The 25,497-nt window shown below is 37.5% G+C and overlaps 1 protein-coding gene across 2 annotated transcripts in view; it reads left to right on the top strand.

Annotated features, from left to right (window-relative positions):
* The first annotated feature begins 17,054 nt into the window (after positions 1-17,054).
* CYSLTR1 (cysteinyl leukotriene receptor 1) overlaps positions 17,055-25,497 on the top strand; it is a 56,482-nt gene continuing 48,039 nt past the window's right edge. Inside the window, exon 1 of one of the 2 annotated variants that reach the window (XM_016943997.3) lies at positions 17,055-17,612. The gene's annotated coding sequence lies outside the window, so the exon portion shown is untranslated. The remainder of the gene's footprint in view (positions 17,613-25,497) is intronic. The other variant, XM_063804193.1, reaches the window with a different exon arrangement.

Here is a 25,497-nt window from a genome sequence, read left to right as displayed (position 1 = left end):
TGCTGGGTTCGGTTTGCCAGTATTTTATTAAGGATTTTCACATCAATGTTCATCAGGGATATTGGCCTGAAATGGTCTTTTTTTCTTGTGTTTCTGCCAGGTTTTGGTATCAGGATAATGCTGGCCTCATGGAATGAGTAGGGAGGAGTCCCTCTTTGTCTATTTTTTGGAATAGTTTCAGAAGGAATGGTACCAGCTCGTCTTTGTACCTCTCATACAATTCGGCTGTGAATCCGTCTGGTCCTGGGCTTTTTTGATTCGTAGGCTATTAATTACTGCCTCAATTTCAGAACTTGTTATTGGTCTGTTCAGGGATTCGACTTCTTTCTGTTTCAGTCTTGGGAGGGTCTATGTGTCCAGGAATTTATCCATTTCTTCTAGATTTTTTAGTTTATTTGTGTAGAGGTGTTTATAGTATTCTCTGATGGTAGTTTGTATTTCTGTGGGATCAGTAGCGATATCCCCTTTATCATTTGTTATTGTGTCTATGTGTTTCTTCTCTCTTTTCTTCTTTATTAGTCTGGCTAGTGGTCTATTTTGTTAATCTTTCCATAAAACCACCTCCTGGATTAATTAATTTTTTGAAGGGTTTTTCATGTCTCTATCTCCTTCAGTTCGGCTCTGATCTTAGTTATTTCTTGTCTTCTGCTAGCTTTTGAATTTGTTTGCTCTTGCTTCTCTAGTTTCCTTAATTCTAATGTTAGTGTGTCAAATTTAGATCTTTCCTGATTTCTTTTGGGCATTTAGTGTTCTAAATTTCCTTCTAAACACTGCTTTAGCTGTGTCCCAGAGATTCTGGTACATTGTGTCTTTGTCCTCATTGGTTTCAAAGAACATCTTTATTTCTGCCTTCATTTGGATATTTACCCAGTAGTCATTAAGGCACAGGTTGTTCAGTTTCTAGGTAGTTGTGTGGTTTTGGGTGAGTTTCTTAATCCTAAGTTCTAATTTTATTTCACTGTGGTCTGAGAGACTGTTTGTTATGATTTCCATTCTTTTGCATTTGTTTAGGAGTGTTTTACTTCCAATTATGAGGTCAATTTTAGAATAAGTGTGATATGGTGCTAAGAAGAATGTGTATTCTGTTGATTTGGGGTGGAGAGTTCTGTAGATGTCTGTTAGGTCCACTAGATCCAGAGCTGAGTTCAAACTGTGAATATCCTTGTTAATTTTTTGTCTCATTGATCTGTCTAATATTGACAGTGGGGTGTTAAACTCTCCCAGTATTATTGTGTGGGATTCTAAGTCTCTTTGTAGGTCTCTAAGAACTTGTTTTATGAATCTGGGTGCTCCTGTATTGGGTGTATATATGTTTAGGATAGTTAGCTCTTCTTGTTTCATTGATCCCTTTACCATTATGTAATGCCCTTATTTGTCTTGTTTGATCTTTGTTGGTTTAAAGTCTGTTTTATTAAAGACTAGAATTGCAACCCCTGCTTTTTTTTTTGCTATCCATTTGCTTGTTAAATATTGCTCAATTCCTTTATTTTGAGCCTATGTGTGTCTTTGCATGTGAGATGCATCTCCTGAAGACAGCACACCAATGGGTTTTGACTCTATCAAATTTGCCAGTCTGTGTCTTTTAATTGGAGCATTTAGCCCATTTACATTTAAGGTTAATATTGTTATGTGTGAATTTGATCCTGTCATTATGATGCTAGCTGGTAATTTTGCCCATTAGTTGATGTAGTTTCTTCATAGTGTCGATGGTCTTTACAATTTGGTAGGTTTTTACAGTGGCTGGTGCCATCTTTCTTTTCCATATTTAGTGCTTCCTTCAGGAGCTCTTGTAAGGCAGGCCTGGCGGTGACAAAATCTCTCAGCATTTGCTTGTCTGTAATGGATTTTATTTCTCCTTCACTTAGGAAGCTTAGTTTGGCTGGATATGAAATTCTGGGTTAAAAAAAAATTTTTTAAAGAATATTGAATATTGGTCCCCACTCTCTTCTGGCTTGTAGGGTTTCTGCTGAGAGATCTGCTGTTAGTATGGTGGGCTTTTCTTTGTGTGTAACCCGGCCTTTCTTTCTGGCTGCCCTTAACATTTTTTCCTTCATTTCAACCTTGGTGAATCTGACAATTATGTGTCTTGGGGTTGTTCTTCTTGAGTAGGCTGTGCGTATTTGCAGATGACATTATTTATATAGAAATTACAAGGAATCTTAAAAGGTCCTAGAACTAATAAGTGAGCTTATCAAGCCCATAGGATACAAGGTCAACATATAAAAATCAACCATATTTTTATACTAACAATGAACTCATGAAACCAAATTTTAAAATACAATCACATTTACAATTACTCCAAACAAAATGAAATACTTAGTTACGAATCAAAAAACACATATGCAGGACTATTATGCTAAAAATTACAAAGTGTTGACCAAAGAAGAACAAAGAAATTGATGAAGAGACAAATTATGTTCATGGAGTAAATGATTAAACATAGTAAAGATATCATTTTTCTGCAAATTAATCTATAGGCATAACACAATATCAAAATCTCAGCAAGGGTTTTTGTAGACAGAGAAAAGTTTATTCTAAAATTTATGTGGAAAGACATGAGACTTAGAATAGCTAAGACAATATTGAAAAAGAAAAATAAAGTGAAACAATCACTCTACCCAATTTTATGAATTTATAAATTGCTAGATTAATAATCACAATGCGCTATTGGCATATGGATAGACATGTAGATCACTGCAAACAAACAGAAAATCTAGAAGTAGATCCATACACTTATACCCACCTGATCTTTGACAAAGGTACAAAAGCAAGTCAGTGAAGGAAGATAGCCTTTTCAACAAATGACACCAAAACAATTACAATCCATAGGCAAAAATAATAATAATAGTCTCCATCAATGCCTCATACCTTATACAAATATATATATATTTTTTGAGATGGAGTCTTGCTCTGTTACCAGGCTGGAGTGCAGTGACATGATATCGGCTCACAGCAACCTCTGCCTCCCAGGTTCAAGCAATTCTACTGCCTCAGCCTCCCAAGTAGCTGGGATTACAGGCACGAGCCACCACGCCCAGCTAATTTTTGTATTTTTAGTAAAGACAGGGTTTCACCATGTTGGCCAGGATGGTCTCAATCTCTTGACCTCATGATCTACCCACCTCGGCCTCCCAAAGTGCTGAGATTACAGGTGTGAGCCACCATGCCTGGCCACCTTATACAAATATTAACTCAAAATGGGTCACAGAGTTAAATATAAAACATAGAACTATAAAATCTTTAGAAAAAAGCACAGGAAATCATCTTCAGGATCCAGGGCTGAGCAAAAATGTCAAAGTTGACATCAAAAGCATAAGCCATAGGAGAAAAAATTGATAAATTGGACCTCATTAAATTAAAAATGTTTGTTCTGAAAAATAACCTGTTGAGAATAAGAAAAGACAAGCTACAGATTTAGAGAAAATATTTGCCAAGATATATCTGACAAAGGACAGGTGTCAACAATATATAAAGGATCCTCCAAATTCAATAATAATAATAGCAATCCAATTAGAAAATGGACAATAAAATTATAAATGAAAAAAGAGTCATTATAGCTGTTACAACATAAACAGAAAGAACCATAAGAGATTGCTATAAACAATTATATGCCAACAAATTGTATAATCTACAAGAAATGGATCAATTCCTAGAAACATAAAACCTATGAAGACTAAATAATAAAGAAATAGAAAATGTGAACATACCAATATGGAGTAATGAAGTTGAATTGCTAATCAAAAACTTCCCAATAAAGAAAACTTTAGGACCAAATAGCTTTACTGGTAAATTCTATCAAACATTTAAAGATTAATTTTTAACAATCTTTCTCAAGATATTCCAAAAAAATTGAAGAGGAGGAAACATTTTTAAACTCATTTTACAAGGCCAGAATTACCCTCATACCCAAACCAGATAAGAATGCTGCAATAAAAGAAAATTCTTTTTTCAAAGAAAAAAATCCAAAAGACAGAAACTTCGAAAACAAGGAACATAAGCCCATACAGATGAGGAAAACAAAATATGCAAGAACTTTGGCAACTCAAGAAGCTACAGTGTCTTCTTACCTCCAAAAACTGCACTAGTTTCCCAGCAATGGTTCTTATCCAGGCTGAAATGGCTGAAATGTCAGAATTCATAATATGGATAGGAATAAATATAATTGACATTCAGGAGAAAGTTGAAACCCAATCCAAAGAACCTAAGAAATAAAAACAAAAAAATACTGGAGATAAAAGATGAGATGATCATTTTAAGAAAAAAAACACAGATGATAGAGATGAAATACTCACTTCAATAATTTTATTATATAATAGCAAGTATTAACAGGAGAATCAATAAAGCCAAGGAAACAATATCAGAACTTGGAGAACAGTTTTTCAAATAAACTCAATCAGACAAAAATAAAGAAAAACCAAAAAGAAGAATAAAGAGAACTTCTAAGAAACATGGGATTATGTAGAGAGACAAAATCTATGACTCACTGGCATCTCTGAAAGAGAGGGAGAGAAAACAAGCAACTTGGGAAATATACTTGAGGATACTATCCACAAAGATTTCCCCAACCTCACTAGGGAGGCCAACATTTAAATCTAGGAAATGCAGAGAACCCCAGCAAGATACTATACAAGATAACCATTCCCATGACACATTGTCATCAGATTCTCCAAGGTCAATATGAAAGGAAAAATATTAAAAGCAGCTAGAGAGAAGGAGCAGCTTACCTACAAAGGGAACCTTATCAGGCTAACAGTGGACTTTTCAGCAGAAACTCTATAAGCCAGAAGAGATTTGGGGTCCATATTCAGCATTCTTAAAGAAAAGAAATTCCAATCAAGAATTTTCTATCAAGCCAAACTAAGAATCATAAGTGAAGGAGAAGTAAGATCCTTTTCAGACAAGCAAATGCTAAATGCATTCATTATCATCAGACATGCCTTATAAGAAGTCCTTCGGGGAGTGCTAAATATGGAAAGGAAACACTGCTACTTGCCACCACAAAAATATACTTAAGTATGAAGACAATGGACACTATAAAGCAACCACACAGTCAAGTCTGTATAATAACCAGCTAACAATACAATAACAGGATCAAACCTATACATATAAATATTAACCTTGAATTTAAATGGGCTAAATATCCCAATTAAAAGGCACAGAGTGGCAAGCTGAATAAAGAGGCAAGATCCAACTGTATGTTATCTACAAGAGACCTGTCTCACGTGCAGTGACATCCATAGGCTCAAAGTAAAGAGATGGAGAAAAATCTACCAGGCAAATTGAAAACAGAAAATAGCTGGAGTTCCTATTCTAATTTCAAAAAAGTCAGACTTAATACCAACAATGTTTTAAAAAACAAAGAAGGGCATTACATAATGATAAAGGATTCAATTGAATAAGAACACCCAACTATCTTAAATATATATATACCCAATACAAGAGCACCCAGATTCATTAAGCAAGTTCTTAGAGACCAACAAAGACACTTAGATAACCATACAGTAATTGTGGGAGATGTGAACACCCCACTGATGGTATTAGATCATTGAGGCAGAAAACTAACAAAGATATTCAAGATCTGAACTCAACATTTGACCAAATGAACATCTACAGAACAGACCAAGTAGACATCTACAGAACTCTCCACCTCAAAACAACAGAATATACATTCTCTTCATCTGCACAGGGCATCTACTCTAAAACCGACCACACAATTGGCCATAAAACAATCCTCAGCAAATTCAAAAAACAAAACAAAACAAAATCATACCAAACACATTCTCGTACCACAGTGCAATAAAAATAGAAATCAATACTAAGAAAATTGTTCAAAACCATACAATTACATAAAAATTAAACAACCTGCTCCAGAATGACTTTTGGGTAAACAATGAAATTAAGACAGAAATCAAGACATTCTTTGAAATTAATGAGAACAAAGATATAATACATCAGAATCTCTGGGACACAGACAAAGCAGTAAGAGGGAACTTTATAGCACTGAATGCTCACATCAAAAAGTTAGAAATATCTCAAATTAACAACCTAACATCACACATAGAAGAACCAGGGAAACAAGAGCAAACCAACCCCAAAGCTAGAAGAAGACAAGAAATAACCAAAATTAGAGCTGAACTGAAGGAAATTAAAATGCAAAAAAAAACCATTTAAAAGATCAATGAATCCAGAGGTTGCTTCCTTGAAACAATTAATAAGATTTTTAGATTACAGAATGCTGGCTAGATTAATAAAGCATAAAGAGAGCAGATCTAAATGAACATAATCAGAAATGACAAAAGGGACATTATCACCAACCCTACAATAATACAGAAAACCCTCAGAGGCTGCTACAAACACTTCTACGCACAAAAATAGAAAACTTAGAAGAAATGGATAAATTCTTCAAAAGATACAAGATCTCAAGATTGAACCAGGAGGAAATTATATACCTGAATAGACCAAAAATGAGTTCTAAAATTGAGTCAGTAATAAAAAGCCTGCCAACCAGAAAATGCCCAGGACCATATGGATTTACAGCTGAATTCTACCAGATGTATAAAGAAGAGTTGGTACCATTCCTACTGGAACTATTCTAAAAAGTTGAGAAGGAGGGACTCCTTTCTTAATTCATTCTGTGAGGCCAGCCTCATCCTGATACCAAAACCTGGCAGAGACGCAGCAAAAGAAAACTTCAGGCCAATATTCTTGATGAACATATATGTAAAAATACTAAAAAAAAAAAAAAATACTAGGAAACCAAATCCACCAGCACATCAAAAACTAGTCCACCATGACCAAGTAGGTTTTATCCCTGGAATGCAAGATTGGTTCAACGTACACAAATCAAAAACAGTGATTCACCACATAAACAGAATGAAAAACAAAAACCACATTATCATATCAATAGATGCAGAAAAAGCTTTTGATAAAATTCAACATCCCTTCATGTTAAAAACCCTCTACGAAGGAGGCATTGAAGAAACATACCTCAAAATAATAAGAGCCAACTATGACAAACCCATAGCCAACATCATACTGAATGGGCAAAACCTAGAAGCATTCCCTTTGAGAACCAGCACAAGACAAGGATACCCACTGTCCCCATTCCTATTCAACATAATACTGGAAGTCCTGCACAGAACAATCAGGCAAGAGAAAGAAATAAAAGGTAACCAAATAGGAAGAGAGGAAGTCAAGCTAGCTCTCTTTGCAGATGATACAATTTTATACCAAGAAAACCCTATAGTCTCTCCCCCACAGCTCCTAGCTCTGATAAACAAACTTCAGGAAAGTTTCAGGATACAAAATCAATGTACAAAAATCAGTAACATTTCTATACATCAGCAACATCCAAGCTGAGAGTCAAATCAGAATGCAATCACATTTACAATAGCCACAAAAAGAATAAAATACCTAGGAATAAAGCTAACAAGGAAGATGAAAGATCTCTACAATGATAATTACAAAACACTGCTGAAAGAAATCAGAGATGACACAAACGGAAAAACATTTCATGCTCGTGGATAAAAAGAATCAATATTGTTAAAATGACAATACTGCCCAAAGCAATTAACAGTTTCAATGCTATCCATATCAAATTCCCAGTGGCATTCTTCACAAAATTAAGAAAAAAACATTTTAAAATTCATATTGAAACAAAACAGAGCCCAAAACCCAAGGCAATCCTAGGCAAGAAGAACAAAGCTGGAGGCATCAGATTACCAACTTCAAATTATACTACAAGGCTACAGTGACCAAAAAAGGATGGTACTGGTACAAAAATAGACACATAGAACAATGGAGCAGAAAAGAGAGCCCAGAAATAAAGCCACACACCTACAACTATCTGATCTTCAACAAAGTCGAGAAAAACAAGCAATGGGAAAAGGAGTCCCTATTCAACAAATTGTGCTGGGATAACTGGCTACCCATATGCAGAAGAATGAAACTGGATCCCTTCCTTAATCCATACACAAAAATCAATTCAATATGGATTAAAGAATTAAACATAAACCTAAAACTATAAAAGCCCTGAAAGATACCTAGGAAATACCATTCTGGACATAGGCCTGGCAAAAATTTCATGATGAAGATGCCAAAAGTAATTGCAACAAAAAGAACAATAGACAAATGGGACCTAATTGAACTAAAGAGCTCCTGCACAACAAAAGGAACTATCAACAGAGTAAACAGCCAGTCCACAGAATGGGAGAAAATATGCATTTGACAAAGGTCTAACATCCAGAATCTATGAGAAACTCAAATGAATGTACAAGCGAAAAACAAACAACTTCATTAAAAGGTGGACAAATGACATGAGTAGACATTTCAAAAGAAGACATACATATGACCAACAAGCATATTAAAAAATGCTCAACATCACTAATCATCAGAGAAATGCAAATCAAAACTACAATGAGATACCATCTCACACCAGTCAGAATGGCTGTCATTAAAAAGTCAAAAAATAACAGATGTTGGTGAGGTTGTGAGGAAAGGGGAATGTTTATATGCTGTTGGTGGGAATAAAAATTAGTTTAGCCATTGTGGAAAGCAATGTAGAGATTTCCCAAAGAACTTAAAATAGAACTACCATTTGACCCAGCAATCCCATTACTGGGTATATACCCAAAGGAAAGTAAACCATTCTTCCATAAAGAATATAAACCATTCTTCCATACACATATGAATGCCTATGTTCATCACAGCACGAGTCACAATAGCAGAGTCATGGAATCAATGTAAATGCCCATCAACAGTAAACTGGGTAACAAAAATGTGGTGCATATATGCCATGGCAGCTGTAAAAAAGAATGAGATCATGTCCTTTGCAGCAATATGGATGGACCTGGAGGTCATAATCCTAAGCGAAATGAGGTAGAAACAGAAAACCAAATACTGCATATTCTCACTTGTAAGTGGGAGTTAAAAATTGAGTACACATGGACAGAAAGAAGAGAACAACAGACACTGTGGCCTCCATGACTGTGGAGGGTGGGAGGAGGGAAAGGATCATAAAACAACCTATCTGGTACCATGCGTATCACCTGAGTGATGAAATAATGTGTACATCAAATCCCCATGACATATAATTTACCTATATAACAAACCTGCAAATGTACTCCTGAACCAAAAATCAAAGTTAAAAATACAAGAAAATTTTTGAAAAGGAAACCATAAAGAGTCCATGAAAAAAAAACTGTTAAAACTAATAAACAAATTCAGTAAATTTGTAGAATACAAAATCAACATACAAAAATCAGTTGTATTTCTATATACTAACAATGAACCCTCTGAAAAATAAATTAAGAAAACTATCCTCTTCATGACACCATCAAAAAAATACTTATTTATATAGAATGCTATCAGCACTTCCTGCTTAAAACAGGAAGGAAGAGAAGAACTGATAGTTATAAACCCAAAATGAGTAAAATGAGGCCTTTTAATCTCGGGAACAAAAAGACAGACTCTTACAGCTACCATTTTGACTACTCATGACTGCAGCTTGTTTGTTAGTTTGTTTAAATTATATTGGACTCAAGACAGCCTGGAGATTGAATAATTGTCAGATTCAAGAATGTGCTTCATTTAGAAATCAAAGTGAGCGTTAGAACCATTTCAGAGGAGAAAGGATGCCAATAATATCTTGCTGCAAAAAAAAAGTTCAATGTTACCTAACAAGAGCATTCCATAACTGACACTAAGCTGATAAATAATAATCTTAGAATTTTATAATGCATTCCCATTTTCAAAGTGCTTTCACAGACCTCATTTGATCAACAGTGAGAATCATAAAAGCAATAGTTGAGGCTCTATATTAAGAGATTTGACAAAAGTTATCAGTTTGAGTGCATGAACACCATAATCCTTCACTCCTCATCCTATTAAGTGTGTTTTCCTATTCTCCTGGTTCTATTATTTCCACAAAGGAAAATGTTCAACCAACCAGTAACCACATATTTGCCCCCCGACCCAGCACACAACACACAATTTGGCCCACAGTTTTTCTGTGTGGGTGAGAAATAAATTGTTAGGCACAACTTCATGGAAGAAAAGGCAATCTACAAAATGACAAAATGAATCTGAGGTTGATCCACAGATGCATGACCCAAATCAAAAATGATGAAACTAAACAAGCTGAGCCCTTGTTCTATAACCATAGCTATTATACCTCTAGGGATCCAGCTTAGCCCCATGAGACACATATTTTTATGTGTTCTCTGAAGTCCAGGAAAAAATATCTGCATTTTTGTTTGTTTTAGTCAAGGTCAAAGCCTTGACCAGGCAATACAGACAGAACAGGGATGCACATATTTATTAGGAAATAATCGACATCAGGAAAAGCACTTCTGATCATCTGTAAGCAAAACCAAAAGAAAAATCACCAAACAAGGATAAAATGAAAGGCCTGTGGAAATATTATACCCCCCAAAATATCAAGATTATGTTTTGTATTCAAATTTGTAACCAATGTTCCCTGAAGACTCACCTATACAAACTATCAAGTCAGCAGAGTTAAGATGTAGGAAAGTTCTTAATGCTCCAAACCAGAAATCATTCTTTCAGACAGTGTCTAATTCCAGTCTGGCAACTTTAAAATATAAATAACTCTGAGAGAGCAAAACCATAGTGTAAATAAAAATAAAGCTACATTTACTGGAAACATAATTTGTGCCAGGCACTGTTACATTTAAGGCTTTTAACCACCCCATAACGTAGTCAAATTATTGGCCCCATTTTACAGACAAGGAATCTGGGGAACCAAGAGCTGGAAGTTGGATAACTTGTCCAAAATCACAACCAGTAAATGGCGAAACAAAGATTCCGCCCAAATCTATTTACCTCCAAAGCGTAAGCTATTAACAACTACGGCATACAACCTCTCAGAATGCTGTTTCTTCTGCAGCACTCTACCTCCTCTAGGGGAGGGGATGCTGAAATGAAAAAAGAAAAAGAGGGAGTAGGTGAAAATATATTTGATTTGCTTCAAAAATTTTGCCCAAGCTAGTACTGTTGGTATTTTTTGAAAGCCAGGATGTTTCATCAAGAGAGGTGAAGCTAGGTTAAGGGCTGGGCCCTAAAATCAAATATTTAAATCAATTTCCCTTGGCTAGAGGGTTAGCTGGTCCCTGCTGAGGTAAAGGAAATATGCCAAAGACAACTTCAGAGCATGTCTCTGGGGAATTTCCCCTGTTACTAGGAAACAACAGAGAGGTTGTTTTTACAGCTATTTACAGTTCACAAGCACTTTCATGTGCATTAGCTCACTGTTCCCAGTGCAGTACAGGGTGGATAGCATTATCCCTTTAGTCTTATTAATTACAAATGAGAAAACTGAGACTCATAAGATGTAAGTGACTTGCTGTGCCGCAGGTCATACCAAAAGTGATGGAGCCAAAATAAACCTAGGTCTTGGGATTCCAATTTCAAGCCAAGTGAATGTTTTCCATTTACTTCAGAGAACTCCAACAGCTAAGGCAGTTTTACAAATAGTACTTCAATTGTCCCTAAGCCTTGTTCTTACACCACTCCCTAACACACAAAAACAAGCAGGAAATACATACAAATAACACCTGGCAGATGCTGCTGTTGTGGTAAACATGGCTCCATATGTAAAAGTGGTCCTTTGCAACTAGATACTCAATGGCAATAATTCCCTGCCCTGGGAGGATAACACCCTTCAAGACCCCAAGTTATCTCAAAGTTACCCAAATATGTCTCTCCAAGAAAATATTTATAAGAAGGCATGCAGTATTTTGGGTGAGAGAAGGCATTGGGTAGGAGAGGAGGATGAAGACATAGGCAATAAAATAATTTTATCTGCATAATACCTTACGGTTTATAAAGCCTTTTCATGTCTTTCATATTATTTGATTTTTAAATTCTGTGAAATAAACAGAGCCAAGATTATTGTGATTATTTTTTCTAATAAGAACACTGAGACTCAGAATGATGGAATAATCTATCCAAGGATGGAAAAAAAGTCATCTTGAGGGAGCCTCAAGGCTTTTGAGGGATCCTCTCTGGATTCAGTTTCCTCACCTATAATATGAAAGGGTGGGACTAGATTTATTTATTCAACAAATCAAACAAAGCAACACTACAACTAATTTGCATCATAAGTTTCCTCATATGTAGAATAAGAGGAAGACATGGATGCTCTCCCTGGTTCTCTTCAGCTCCAACATTCTATGGAAATAGAATCTGCAGGACTCTAGAACTCACCCAGATTTGCAGGGCAAGCTGAAATTTGGCCCAGGCTCTCTGTCTCCCAAACCTGCCTGGTGAGTAAGAGTGGGGGGGGTTGACTCTATAATCTAGACATCCTCTCTGTATCCTTCCCATGCCCACCAACCCAGGGCGTTAAAGTCACCATTACCTGCATCTTCTCATTGTATAATCCATGGTATGTTTTTCACATCCAGTTCTCCCCATCGATAGTGGATGATCTCTCCTATGACAGTCAGTCTTTGGGCCAATTCTCATTAATGAATCTGAATTTTTTCAGAATTTTTATTTATTTTTACTTTTATATTTAGGTTCAGGGGTACATGTACAGGTTTGTTACGTGGGTAAATTATGTGTTACTGAGGCTTGGTGTACAAATGATTTTGTCACCCAGGTAGTAAGCATAGCACCTGATAGGTAGTTTTTTGACCCTTGTCCCCTCCCAAACTCCCCCCTCAAGTAGTACCCAGTGTCTATTGTTCCTATCTTTATGTCCATGTGTGTTCAATGTTTAGCTCCCACTTATAAGTGAGAACATGCATTATTTCTAAACTAGACACATTTTTAAGTGATTGTAGATAATCTCCCTAATTAAGGAAAGGCCTAGCTCTCACTGAAGGTCTTTGCCTAATTCCTCCATTACTGTTCCTCTCTTGTAGCAAAAGTTGAGGTAAGAGCAAGTCTAACTGGCTCCAGTTCCTAGGCTTGGAGACCATGAAGCAGGTTTCCTGACCACACACACCTGCAGACTCTCTGTCACCTCAGCTGCCAAAATTTCCTCCAACCCAGGCCACTTCCCCATCCATACTCATCTCCAGCTGAACTCAGGGGCAAACACTAAGCAGCAGGAAGTAAAGCTGGAGCTCATCATAATCATGACACCTTTCATTTGTATAACTTTTTTGTTTTTTGTTTTTTTGTTTTTTTATTGAACCTTTATGAATATTTTCTCTTTTGGTCTTGTCAGGAGAGAAAGGCAAGAACTGCAAAAATTTATGTAAAGGAGCTCTCTCATCCATGCAAACCAGATCCCACGCCCCCCAAAACACTTTAAAGCCCACAAATAGAGTCACACACACTCAATGTGCTTGAACCATGCTCAGAGATCCACACTGAATATAAATAAATATGTAGAGGTAGAAACAAATCTGCTTCCTCTTCATAGATGCCCAAAAGCCTGGATTCTTTTCCCAGCTTTGGCACTTAATTATATGAACTTGTACTGATATTCTTTACCCCAAGCTAGGTATTAATTTTAACAACTGTCCTAACTTTGTGCTGTTCAATGCAGTAGCCACATTCACATGTGGCTATGTGGCTATACTACTGAGTGCCTGAAATGTGGCTAGTGTAATTAAAATACAGAACTATTTATTTATTTTATTAATTTACAGTTAAATCTAAATAAGCAGGTGTGGCTAGTGGTTACTGCATGGCTAGTGGTGACAGCACAGAATAATGTACATAGTAATGTAACATTATTTAGATGATCTGTACCATCCTTCCTAGGTGGTCTGTGCTGTTCTGTTCACAGGGTTCATTCAACCTCATCCAGCACTCTCAGTTAGAGGGCCCTTGCCTCACTAAAAATGACAATCCAGGGTTGTTTTATATCCATGGAATAGGCCCTGGGGCAGGAAAAAGGAAAGTTGTAATAGCCATATTTCTACAGCCAGCCTGATTTTTTTCATTGTCTCCGTGTTTCTATAAGCTGGAACTAAAAGTTGAATCATGGCTATTCTAGTCTCTGTGAATGAATGTGATAAAAGAAAAGCCTTAGACAAATTAAAGTTAACAGAGTTTAATTGAGCAAAGAACAATTTGTGAATCAGGCAGTCTCCGAACCAGAAAAGGTTCAGAGAGGCTCCAGTGCTGAGGTATGGTTGAAGATTTATAGATAGAAAAAGGAAAGTGATGTACAGCAAGTCAAAGTGAAATACAGAAACAGCTGGATTGGTTACAGCTTGGCATTTTCCTTATTTGAACATAGTTGGAACAGGTGGTTACCTTCGTTTGGTCAATCTTGATGACTGGTACAAGAGTAGGTTACAGTCTGTTTATACTTCTAGTTAGGTTATAGTTCACTATGTACAGAGAAACCTTTAGGCTGAACTTAAAATATTTCCAGGAGACAGCTTTAGGCTAAACTTAATTTAACAAGCATATATGTCTGTATAGAGCTGGGCTTTGAGTATAGTCATGCTCTTTACCCTTCCAAAGTGCAATTAGTATTGGCTGTGAAAAAATTTCAGTCCTGGAGAAAGAAAAATTACTATTTTTGATTTTGTGGTAAAATAATGGCATCTTGAGAGAGCCTCTTTCTAGCCTGCTTTTTCATCTATAATATGAAAGGGTTGGACTAGATTTATTTATTCAACAAACCAAACAAGGCAATGAGCTAACAGCTGAGGACACAATGATGAATCAGACATGTCATACCCTCACAAATTCAATTTAATATAAAGTCTGAACCAGATGATGATTTTTCATTACCTCTTTCAGCTCTGAGTCCACATAAGCTATGAATCCTGTCACTTACGTGTGAACACTGTTGTGACTGAAAATTCTTTATCTTGCTACCCAAGTCTTACTTCATTGAGACAGATTTCCCATCCAACTACATGTTATCCCCCCTCTCCCTCACCACTCCCTATTTGGTCTTCCTTACCTCAATAAGAAAGTAAGAACTGAAGGAGTCTGGGAAAATGAGCAAGAGTAGAAAGACAGCAGCAGACAGGTATCATTCTGGGCACTTCAACCTTTCCTAAAGTGAAAGAGAATGTGAGAGTAGATATGTAATGAAGATGGATGGATGGGAAGAGAAAAGATAAAGAGATGAAGAAAGGAGACAAGGAGTCTGATGTCATTTATAGCAAATGTGGTATAAATTGATCCAGCTGTACAAGGCAAAGACCCATTTGGGAATGGGTGAATCACTGCCTTCCCCATTGCTCAAGAACAGAAAATTAGCTAATGAAAGAAACAGGTAGGGGAGCACAAAGTAGAACCACAAGAAACACCCTTTCTGCCACAGCTATTTCGGTGCCAACTTGAAGCTCAAGGATTGAAGGGGGCCTGCCCCTCCACGCCTGTGGGTATTTCTCATCAGGTGGTACGAGAGACTGAGAAAAGAAATGACACAGAGACAAAGTATAGAGAAAGAACAGTGGGCCCAGGGGACCGGCAGCCTCAGCATGTGAGGACCTGCACCAGCGCTGGTCTCTGAGTTCCCTCAGTATTTATTGATCATTATTTTTACTATCTTGGCAAGGGGAGTGTAGCAGAGCAACAGGTGGGGAGAAGGTCAGCAGGAAAACGTGAGCAAAGGATCTGTATCATGCATAAATTCAAGGAAAGGTACTGTGCCTGGATGTGCATGTAGGCCAGATTTATGTTTCACTTTATACAAACACCTCAGTGTAGCAAAGAGTAACAGAGCAGTATTTCTGCCAGCATATCTCACCTCTAGCCACAGGGCGGTTTTATCCTATCTCAGAATAGAAAGAATGGGAATGGTTGGCTTTACAGGAGACATTCCATTCCCAGGGAGGAGCAGGAGACAGAAGCCTTCCTCTTATCTCAACTGCAAAGAGACCTCCCTCTTTCACTACTCCTCCTCAGCAGAGACCCTTTACGGGTGTTGTGCTGGGGTATGGTCTCAAAGCAGAAACAATTTTTCTTGGTACAGATCAAAATGGAATTTCTTGTGTCTTCCTTTTCTACATAGACACAGTAACAATCTGATCTCTCTTATCTCCACAAAGGATCTAGCTCCTTTCTCTTTTCTTCATTTCCTGAGTATGAATTGCCCTTCCACTGTAGCTCAAAATGGCTGTAACATTTCAGACTGGAGGAAAAGTGATAATTCACTCTTTGTCTCACTTATAAATTTTCCTGTAGATATTTGGGGATCCAAACTCAGTTGAAGAAATACTAGTTTGAATGTCAGTTTAGTTACTAAAACTCCCTAGGAGAGGATTAGAAAGTCTAGTCTTGAATCCAAATGTTAACATCCCTTCAAATGTGGTTGGATAGCCTTTTCCTCCAACTATCACCATCACCACCACAATCCAGAACTCTGTGAAAAGAGATAAAGATTCAAGGGCCTTAAAGCGATTGCCCCAGGTTGGTTGTGAGGTAATTCTTGTACCTAAAGATACAAAATTTGAGTAAATGACTTTGTTCCTACAGCAGGTAGCAAGCCAGAAGGCTACTGCTGGGCTCATATTTTACAAGTACATAAAACTAGTTGTTAGTTATGGGGCATGTTTACAAAGTGTTAACATCAACATATTTATGCCCATCTCCATATAGAATCTTCTTAATATAACTCAAGATAATTGATGTAACAAATTCACATCATGATCTTACCAATTTGGTTTTTAACATCAAAGTGCTGCCCCAGGCTTCAATCAGCACATACCAGACTGCTATGTCCCTATTCTCCAGAAGCCATATTGAGCACCCCACAGCTCTAACACCTCAGAGCCTAGCCAAAGGCCAAGAACACTTGCCTGATCCCCCAAATTTCCAACACAGGACCATTGACAGCAAGCCCAGTCATTCCAGGTCATCTTCAGTGGGACAAAAAAAGAAAAAAACAGTTTTAATCCAATGGAGGCAATTTATTGTTATGAAGATTTCAGGAAACAAAGCTCTAAAAGGAACCAGAAAGGAAAAGGCTTTTTAGAATGTGGATAGAGCCACAAGTGTCATTAAGGAGAGAGAGAGAGAAACAGAGAGATGAACTTTATGTTACTTAAGATCAAGTTTCACATAATGCCAGTTATATTAGCATATACTGGCAGGATTATCTTTCCCCACCTACAAATAGTCTAATGACCTCACAGTCACAGAAATCACAGAGAACTAAGCTGAAGAGAGAACACTCCTCCCTGCTTCCCATCTTAGAGCAGCTGAATAATTTCCTGAGAATTCTATTCCTGAAGCTAGGAAGAAAAGTTTATTTATACATACACGCAACCTGCAAGTCTCCAGTTTCTATTCTTCCTTCCTCTTTGACCCTTCCCCTCCCCCACTTTGCACCAGAGAAGTCAGACTCCGGGAGTGCTTTAACAGTTTGAAGGCTAATCTGAAAGAGGAAGAAGAATCTGTATATCTGTATATATTGGCTAGCAAATGTGCCCTGCTCTCTCCCCTCTTAAAGATAGCAGCAACCCATCTTTGCAAAGAAGCTTGCCTATAGAGCAGGCACTCTGTGAATGGACTGTGCTTTTACGACCCTACAGGGTATCAAGATACTGTGCAGCTCGCCAACAAGGATTAATTGCAAGGACTGGTAGATCGAATTTACTGAAGACTTGGAGCTTGCTTCTGAGAACAAACGCAAAAGGACAGTAAACTGTGGACCTTGAAGTTAGCAGGTAAGGAGACTCAGTATTCAGTACTAAGACCAGAACAGTATGTAGTAAAATGTTGCTGATGGTAAATTTTAGCAAATTCCCAGGAGTTTGGGGATAAGTTACCTGCCTTGCCTGCTTTAAGTTTGGGTGCTAGTATGAATTCTTTCTGCTTTATTTCTTAGCCAGAAATCTGATAATATGATCAGTCTGTCAACAAATATTGCTCAGTGCTTCTGCTAGGGCTCAACGTGGCAAAATACAGAGGAGACACACTCCGCAAGCCTCCAGTGCCTTTGTAATTAAGCCAGAAATGTAAGATACATTTTCAAATCCCCATTTTGAGGGTTCAGTGGAGTTTCTCTAATGTAGTGACATTTTCCTTCAATATGGAAAATAAATATGTAGTAATTACTGAAGGTAAACCAGTGAAGAGTAAAATTTTCACAAGGTAGTTTCACATTTGTTATCCCACCTGAACCTTTCAACATCCTATAATTTAGACAAGGTAGGTGTTACTGTCCATGTTTATGAATGAGAAAATTGACTCAGAGAGGCTAAAAAATTTTCTTGAAACACACCATACAACTAGAAAATGGCCAGTTCTGGCCAGAGACTGTAAAAATAAAGCTCTCTCAACTATAAATGAATAGAAGAAAATTGCATGATCTATTTAGTAACTCAGACACATCTGGTGTAGACTAAGTTTACACAGAGCCAAAAATTCATACATTTTAATAAAATCTTTAGCCAGGAACATTTTTCTACTTAGCGACAAAAAAGGCTGTTTTCAAGAGGAAACAAATGGGTTTGTAAGTTCCACCTACTGAATTCAGTGGTTCTGCTTTCCAGTATTCTGATTATTTTGAAACCTAGAGAGAAACTATGATACCATATGTCTAACAAATGATTATTTTAAAAGAGATTGTAACTAAATCTGAACTAGATTGTACACTGTTTTAAAAACAAAAATATTTATATTTTTACAATGCATTATAAAATACAAAGGACTGTATTACATTTAAAATACATTAGGAAAATTTGTTACAAGACAATTTTAACTTTATTACAGAAGTCTTAATCATTCAGAAATGTTTTCTGTTGTTGTTTTACTATTAATGGCTCAATTAGAACTAAAAGCTATCTGTTTTTACATCATAAACAACCTCAAGTGCTATATTTACATTCATCCATGATAAAAAAATTTTCCCCAGTTCCCCTAAGTATTGACACCAGCCAGTCAGGGTTCCTCCAAATAAAATAAGTCATTTTGGGAGCCAGTAAGCACACAGATAATGGTAGGTTAAGAAAAGTTTGCTATTTGCTTTTAGATTTAATCTAGCATGTTAGTGTATTCCTAATCCAGAATCATCAATTCTCATTTTCTACTACCTCCCCTTAATGAAATTTTGATGCATTTAGAAACTATTTATCTGTCATAAAAGCAAGACTCTTCCACAGTATAGAAAATTATAAATTTGTATTTTCAGTATAATTGACCAATAATAAAGGATAATAAAGGGAAGGTGCTGATTCTTAAGGTACATACCCAACCTTGTGAATTCAATACTATGAATGGTAACTATCATAATCTCCCAAATAACATTGCCCTGTATGGACCTCTACTTTGGTCCATTTTGTTATTCTCATGTTCCTAACACCTAACAGTTGCTGCTCTAAACTATCTTGCTGCATGGATTTCAATGGGAGAGAAACGGGGTAACTGGGATAACTGGGAGTTCACCCTTGTTTTGACATGTAAACAACTGGGTGTTCTCTGGCAAGTTAACAGCCATTAGTATTTCTTGGTTCCTTTGTGTATCTAATGCAGTAATGAGCTGATAGGAATATTTTCTAAATCTCTTAAAATGATAAATATAAAATCTGAAAGCGACTTGAAAATACAAACCACCATCAGAAGGATTTTGTTTAAATTCCATTCATTCCAGGTGGATAAACATATAACAAAACTGACTGCATGGGGAGACAGTAGGGCTAGCTACTTTCTACTCCCTAGACTATATTGCTAGGTCAGGGACATCACTCTAAGTCTCAGCAACCTCATCCTACTCTTAGGACCTGTCAGTAGCATCAAACACTCTGGATTATAGTTGTCACTAGCCCTACAATACTTATGCACACCTCAATGTGAACTCTAAAAGGAATAAAATATTTAAGAGTAGTATTTAAAAAGTATTTCTGTGAAAGCACTATCCACCTTTTGTTGTTACTACTTTAACCAAGCCCATTGATTCTTAGGATTATATGCTAAGGATTAAAATAGTTTTTTGCAGCAAGTTTTGAATGCAACACAATATCCCACTACTCTTTCATAAAACCACTTGTTCAATCACAGATTTGGTTATAATACAAATCACGTTTTTAAAATATATAAGTATGTATAGTTGTGTGTGTGTGTGTGTGTCTAAAATAGAAAGACCTAAAGTCACTTTTGTCTCTCACTCCAGTTTTTTGCGTTTCAGGCCACATGAACATCTATGTGGTATGATTTAAGGGTCAGTGAGAAAAGCTTTCCCAGTTCAATCAGATATGAACAAACTGTTGAAAGATATATTTATATTAGTCAACCCTACAAAAGATAGATTAGTCAGTATGCCAATTTGTTGCTTTGCAGTGCAGAAATAAAACTGTTGGCTGGGTGTGGTGGCTCATGCCTGTAATCCCAGCACTTTGGGAGGCCGAGGTGGGCAGATCACAAGGTCAAGAGATTGAGACCATCCTGGCCAATATGGTGAAACCCCATCTCTACTAAAAATACAAAAATTAGCTGGGTGTGATGACGCATGCCTGTAGTCCCAGCTACTCGAGAGGCTGAGGCAGGAGAATCGCTTGAACCCGGGTGGCGGAGGTCGCAGTGAGCCGAGATCGCGCCACTGCACTCAAGCCTGGCGACAGAGCGAGACTCCATCTCAAAAAACAAACAAACAAACAAACAAAAACTGCTAAGAAGTCTGATAGACTCATAGCAAGAAGTACATATCCTCATCCCTACAGAAAAGGCAATAAAGAAAGCCATTCCTTTATCTAATTTGATTAGATAAATCCAGACATCTTAGGTCCATTAATTCATGTTACAATCAAGGTGCTAAAACACCCTCAGATGGCAATTACTTTTGCCTTTAATTAAGATTTCTTTATGGATTAGTAGAAAAGGCCACGGTATAAATTCTTCTATCCTGCTGCTTCATTCTGTCTCATCCCACTCCATCTCATCATGACCTCTCCTTTCTCTGTGCCCCACAGTCCTTCTTCTAGATTGGGGTGGTGGGTTCATATGGAAGAAAAGAGAAAAAAATACTTTAAATTTGGGGGATAAGTTAGGAAGAGGTCCTTATAGAAATAGAGGAAAAGAGAGAGAAGAGTAAACATAAGCCCTTGGACATTTAACACATAGTTGATTTTCCTTTTGATGAATAAAATGTCATTATCTTGCTTAGAGTGCTTTCAGAATCAATACAACCCAGACATTTGAGCTCCTACATATGTGTAACTGATAGAAAAGAAACAGGAGTTCAGATCTAGACTTGAGGTCCTTGAGCTAAAGAAAAAATAGGAGACATTTGGGCATTCTTTTATTTTTCTCAATCCCTTTTCCCTAAAAGGGAAAGAAAAATCCAGTTTTGAATAGCATTTCAAGATGTCTAAAGTATATGACTTCTTAAGATTTCTCATAAATTTCAGATTAACAGTGTTTGTTTCTACAAAGGGTTGTCTTTGTGTTGTCATGGATTCACCAAGCTAAGTAGAATTGAGCTAATAATAACAACACTCAAACATCTCAGATGTGTCTTACATACTTATTCCAAAGTTCCTAGGAAATATTCAGGCCTCAGAAGGTAATAAGGCTTCTTTTCATTCCAAATTGGTTACCATTTGTGTTTGATCTGAATTTGAATTCTTACTTAAGACAAAGGGCCTTAAATAAAAAGCAATCTCCTAGAGAACAACTCTTTTGCAAGAGCCAGACATCTAAATGCCAAGATGATAGAAGCAGGCCTCAGAGTTAGCTGTAAGCAATGACCTCAGAACATCAGAGGATTCCAAGCTGCTGGTAATTAGGTAGAGAGTTATAGAGGTATTCCTGGAAAAAGGCCCTCTACTTAGTGCTTTACAAAAAGTTCAAAAGTATGTGTGTAGGTTGCAACACATTTCTATCACCCAAACTAGGGGTGAAAGTATCCTCCACTATACACTGTCACCCACACTCATACACTCCTCAAGATCTCTATTGCCTTTTGTTAACTTTCATTTCCCTTAAGTTCTGGTCTTATGCATCCTTTTAATCTGATTACACAGGATAAAGCATTTTTGGCACAGTACAATGGAAGGGGACACACTGTCATTAGTTCTGAATGCCACAGTCCAAGGTCCTTTTTGGTTTGACAGTGTCATGTGCTTAGATTCCAACTGTCTGACAACAGAATGGCCTGAATTGATGGGTTTGACATTCTCCTCTTAAGGAGAATAAGAGACTACAGAAGAAACACCTGAGAGCTGTCAGCAACGAAGTGTCAGTTCCCCCATAGTTTTTAATACCAATGAGAATACATATCCTTGGAAATGTATTCCCAAAAAGCATATCCCTGTGAGCAGCACATCCCTGGAAATATGAAGTAAGAAAGCTACTTATTGTAATGATAGGGCTAAAGTGATCACAGACGGAAGGATCATTCTGCCCTCCTCCCCCAAATCTTTTACTACGATGGAAGAAAGTCACTGGGATCATTAGCGTAGCCTGATGGTTTGTAGATTAAATCTCCATAGAGGATGAGTAGCTTTACTGTAGTCAATTAATAAACAATCACTCAATAAACATCAAATACACATTTTCCTATGTGCAAAGAGAGATATGATTGTGGGGTGGTGTGGTCAAAGTAGGTGAGCCTTATATGAATAAGAAAGAGAATAATAAAAATTTACATTTTAAAGAGCTTTGTAATTTACAAAACATTCATATTTGTTGACTCTCCTATTCATTCAGATATTGATTCAACAAACATTAATGAGTGTCTACTGTATCAAAAGATTAATACAGCATTGTCCCTAACCTCCCTGAGCTCAGAATTACAGGATGGCACAACCAACTTTTTTTCATTTGACAATAATAGGCTACATGGAGAGGAGGAAAGAGGGCACTGGGGAGTTGGTCAAATAAAAACAGGGCTCCACTGAGCTGCACCCTCTTTAAATATGTTTTCTGCATCCTGCCACTGCTCAGCAGCAGAAGAGGAAGTATCGGTTTTAGGAGCCCTGAGTCCCAGCCTCCCCACTTCCTCTTCTGCTTTGGCCCTGCCTTCATCACCCCACTCCTGTTGGCACTCCTCCAACACGTACAGACTCTCCAGTGCATGCTAGCATTTACTAGAAAGGTAAAGGAAATCTTGGCAGGCGTATAACTTAATAGAATCATGAAAGTACATGCAGATACTGATTTAATCTTTTTGTCTCTGCTGTTGGTTCAATCCAAAAACACCCATCAGTCTCATTCGGACCCTATAATCAAACACATCCTTGAGTCTTTGCATTTCCATTAGTCTCTGACATATGGCACTTTTGAACTCTCCTCCAGCCCCACCAGACCACTTATGCCTTTTTTTTTTTTTTTTTGAGACAGGGTTTCACTCTTGTTGCCCAAGCTGGAGTGCAATGGCAAAATCTCGGCTCACCACAGCCTCCGCCTCCCGGGTTCAAGCAGTTCTCCTGCCTCAGCCTCCTTAGTAGCTGGGATTACAGGCATGTGCCACCACGCCCAGCTAATTTTCTATTTTTAGGAGAGATGGTGTTTCTCCATGTTGGTCACGCTGGTCTCAAACTCCCGACATCAGGTGATTCACTCACCTTGGTCTCCCAAAGCGCTGGGATTACAGGCATGAGCCACCGCTATGCTGTCTTTGTTTTAAGATCTTTGCCTCCCTTTCTGCCCAAATGTGTAGATTCAATCTGCTCCACCCCCTTTCCTTTCTTCTCTGGTGATTTGTAAAGTGCCCATCCATGAGTCATGGTCCCCTGCACTCTGTGAATTTTCAGGCTTCTTTTAAATAGATTCTACCCTACTAGATAGATCCACATTTTACTATCACTTTACACCATTATTTAGATTCTTGCATAACAGCACCTGCACTTACACACACACACACACACACACACACACACACGTGCTCCTTCCTCTGATCCTAGACATCCACCCTGGGAAATTAGATGCTCTATTACTCAAAAGCTCTTAAGACCACAAAGTTACTCTTCAAAGTTGCCCAATTATGAGAGGAAAAGAGCAAAAAATGAAGAAAGCAACTCACTGCTACTAATGAGCTATGAGCTTACTGTCTAAATGGGTGTGACAGACATGTAAGCAAAAAGAGTAATTACAGCAATAACAGAAAAACAGAGAGCCAAATCATGAGTGAACTCCCATTCACAATTGCTTCAAAGAGAATAAAATACCTAGGAATCCAACTTACAAGGGATGTGAAGGACCTCTTCAAGGAGAACTACAAACCGCTGCTCAATGAAATAAAAGAGGATACAAACAAACGAAAGAACATTCCATGCTCATGGGTAGGAAGAACATTCCATGCTCATGGGTAGGAAGAATCAAGATCGTGAAAATGGCCATACTGCCCAAGGTAATTTATAGATTCAATGCCATCCCCATCAAGCTACCAATGACTTTCTTCACAGAATTGGAAAAAACTACTTTAAAGTTCATACGGAACCAAAAAAGAGCCCGCATTGCCAAGTCAATCCTAAGCCAAAAGGAGAAAGCTGGAGGCATCACGCTACCCAACTTCAAACTATACTACAAGGCTATAGTAACCAAAACAACATGGTACTGGTAGCAAAACAGAGATATAGACCAATGGAACAGAACAGAGCCCTCAGAAATAATGCCACATATCTACAACTATCTGATCTTTCACAAACCTGACAAAAAACAAGCAATGGGGAAAGGATTCCCTATTGAATAAACGGTGCTGGGAAAACTGGCTAGCCATATGCAGAAAGCTGAAACTGGATCCCTTCCTTACACCTTATGCAAAAATTAATTCAAGATGGATTAAAGACTTCAATGTTAGACCTAAAACCATAAAAACCCTAGAAGAAAACATAGGCAATACCATTCAGGACATAGGCATGGGCAAGGACTTCATGTCTAAAATACCAAAAGCAATGGCAACAGAAGCCAAAATTGACAGATGGGATCTAATTAAACTAAAGAGCTTCTGCACAGCAAAAGAAACTACCATCAGAGTGAATAGGCAACCTATAGAATGGGAGAAAATTTTTGCAATCTACTCATCTGACAAAGGGCCAATATCCAGAATCTACAATGAACTCAAACAAATGTACAAGAAAAAAACAACCCCATCAAAAAGTGGGCGAAGGATAGGAACAGACACTTCTCAAAAGAAGACATTTATGCAGCCAACAGACACATGAAAAAATGCTCATCATCACTGGCCATCAGAGAAATGCAAATCAAAACCACAATGAGATACCATCTCACACCAGTTAGAATAGCAATCATTAAAAAGTCAGGAAACAACAGATGCTGGAGAGGATGTGGAGAAATAGGAACACTTTTACACTGTTGGTGGGTTTGTAGAGCAGTCCATCCATTGTGGAAGTCTGTGGCGATTCCTCAGGGATCTAGAACTAGAAATACCATTTGACCTAGCCATCCCATTACTGGGTATATACCCGAAGGATTATAAATCATGCTGCTATAAAGACACATGCACACATATGTTTATTGTGGCACTATTCACAATAGCAAAGACTTGGAACCAACCCAAATGTCCAACAATGATAGACTGGATTAAGAAAATGTGGCACATATACACCATGGAATACTATGCAGCCATAAAAAATGATGAGTTCATGTCTTTTG

This window comes from Pan troglodytes, chromosome X (genome assembly GCF_028858775.2).
Source record: "Pan troglodytes isolate AG18354 chromosome X, NHGRI_mPanTro3-v2.0_pri, whole genome shotgun sequence".
NCBI lineage: Eukaryota > Metazoa > Chordata > Mammalia > Primates > Hominidae > Pan > Pan troglodytes.
The sequence above is the reverse complement of the archived record's forward strand: the minus strand, read 5'-3'. Positions and strand labels throughout refer to the sequence as shown.